The sequence below is a fragment of the Otolemur garnettii genome, unplaced genomic scaffold (assembly GCF_000181295.1).
Source record: "Otolemur garnettii isolate 467f Iridium unplaced genomic scaffold, OtoGar3 scaffold00156, whole genome shotgun sequence".
NCBI classification, from domain to species: domain Eukaryota; kingdom Metazoa; phylum Chordata; class Mammalia; order Primates; family Galagidae; genus Otolemur; species Otolemur garnettii.
In genome coordinates, this window is record NW_003852551.1 from 1,712,709 (window position 1) to 1,715,551 (window position 2,843).

Below are 2,843 nucleotides of genomic sequence, written 5' to 3' on the forward strand. Positions count from 1 at the left end.
CTGGGGCTATAGCAGTATCACAGTTGCCTGAGCACTCAATAAAGCAATTTAGGACCAAGGACTAGATGGTCACTGGTGAGGACTCAGGCTCTCATCCTTCACCTGTCACTGCAGCTTGTGGCTCAACGTGTTTGGGTTCAGGCAGCCCCAACCCAGCACAACACTCCAGTCACCACCTTCAGTGCTGCTGTCCTCAAGTACCCAGGGCCTCCCAGAGGTCAAGGGAGAGAGAACAAGCTCAAAATATGAAAACTTACAGACTTCGCAGTCTTAGGTTCCTAATTACTGCCTTGCAGGCATATTTTGTTTAATCTGCATAGAGTGTAATGCATTTGAACTACCATTTAAAAACTGGAATATTTCACATTATCCAGATTCTTTTGTTTTCTGCTGGAAAATCTGAAGCCCTAGCAGCTCAGTGCAGCACCCCTCTCCAACTACAGAGCTTGGGAGAAGAAGAGCCGCGGGTCTCAACCTCGGTGATTCATTAGAATCACCTCTGGAATGCTTTGAAATACCCATGGCCACAGCTCACCCAGCTTTCACTGGGCTGAGGAGGAACCTGGACTTTGTTTTAATTCCTAATGAGTTTCTAAGGTGTCCCAGGGTTAAGAAACAGGGAACTAGAAGATAATAAGAGGAAGCTTCTATCCTGGCGAAGGCCTGGACCTCAGAGTATGTATGTGGTGTCTGTAGGCCTGTGGCTGGAGCCGGAGCTAGGCCTTAAAGTGTTTTTAGCTGGCCAAATGGGGACTTGAGCTAAGTGGGGTCTCTGCTGTCTTCCTTCCCTCCCTGTGGAGACCCGTTTGGGCTCTTCTTCCTTCTGGCTTCTGACCTTCCCACAGGGACTTAGTCTAGATTCCCCTTGTTAACGACATTCATTACACTGCTGTTTGCCCATATAAATTGTAGCCCTCTGGTTTCTAAAAAGGAGTTTTGTTAGCATACCTCAACTTGTAGTTATTATGTGTTCTCTTCTTATCTGAGGTGTTTGTTGTTTTTTTTTTTTAACTATAAGCCCAAGGGGGAACTGAGTGAAAAGGGATGGGGTGAGCACACATGAGGCTGTCTGGAAGGCTGAGAAGCCAGCTAGGAAGGGCAGGAGGTCCTACTAGGGGGAATTTTGGAGGCAAGAGCTGCTCAGCAGGGCCTGGGCCCTGTCCCTGCCCGTGGGATAGTGAGTCCATGTCCCAGCTCTCCTGGATCAGTGTTGGGAGACTGTGGCAGGTGTGTACTATTGCTCCCAATTGTCTGCACCATCCCCCCTGCGAGGAGGACACATCCCTCTCTACTCAGTGTTACAATGGGCTGTGTGACTTGAATTGGACAGTGATGTGAGTGGACATCACATGTGCCAGATCTTAGCAGGAGCTTTAAATGCACCTGGGTGGTTCAGCTTGGCCTCTTCTAGCCTCTTTCTACAGGAGAATAGTATTTCCCAGAGAGGGGCCACGCCTGGGTGAGAAGTCAGTCAAGGCAAAGCCAACACTTAGGCCTAGGAGCAAAAGTACATGTTATTAGTGTAAGCTGTGAGATTTGGGGCTATTTATTACCACAGCAAAAACTAATAAGAGAAAGAGTCTAAATATCTGCCCTCCCCTTAGCTGAACCCTGGGCAGGAGAATAAGAACATAGGGAAGGGCTCGGTGTCTGTAGCTCAAGCAGCTAAGGCACCAGCCACATATACCAGCGCTGGCGGGTTCGAATCCAGCCCAGGGCCTGCCAAAAAACAACCACCACAACCAAAAGATAGCTTGGCATTGTAGCAGACGCCGATAGTCCCAGCTACTTGGGAGGCTGAGGCAAGAGAATTGTTTAAGCCCAGGAGTTGGGGGTTGCTGTGAGCTGTGACGCCACGACACTCTACCCAGGGTGACAGCTTGAGACTCTGTCTCCAAAAAAAAAAAAAAAAAACCAAGGTAGGGAAGGAGATTCAGGAAGCTGCTGAGTTCTGAATGTTTGCATACCCTCAGAATTCATATGTTGAAATCCTCACCCACAAGATTATAGTATTAGGAGATGGGGGCCTATGGAAAGTGATTAGGCTGTGAGGGAAGAACCCTCCTGAATGGGATTAGCACCCTTATAAAAGAAGCCCCAGAAAGCCACTGGCCCCTTCCACTGTGTGAGGCACAGAAAGCACCATCAGCAGATACAAATCTGCTGATGCCTTGACCTTGGATTTCCTAGCCTCCAAAACTGTCAAAAATAAATGTCTGATATTTATAAGCCACCAAGTTTATGGAATGGACTAAGACAGCCCCCCTTGACGTCATGGTAGGAGACAGAGCTGTGGCCCCTCCAAGGCTGCACATGGAAATAAGGAGGGTTAATTTGTTTGTTTTTTGTTTTGAGACAGAGTCTTACTTTGTCACCCTCAGTAGAGTGCCATAGCTCACAGCAACCTCAAACTCTTGGGCTCAAGCAATCCTCTTGCCTCAGCCTCCCAAGTAGCTGGGACTACAGGTGCCCACCACAGTGCCCACCACAATACCCAGCTATTTTTCTTTTTTTTTTGAGAGACAGTATTTCACTCTTGCTCTGGCTGGTCTTGAACTCCTGAGCTCAGGCAATCCAACCACCTCAGCCTCCCAGAGTGCTAGGATTACAGGCGTGAGCCACAGCACCCAGCCAGAAACTGGGAATTTTTACTATAAAAACAAAAACCTAAGGTACTTTTAGGCCGGGGGGCCAGGAAGCCCTCCATGCCAGTAGTTCTAATAGCCAAAGTCCAAGGAAACGTGTCCTAGCCTTTCTGCCACCAACATCCCTTTCATTATCTTCCTCAAGAGCTCCATATCTTAAGGATTTTGCTAACAATGCTAACTACATGCATTAGTCCG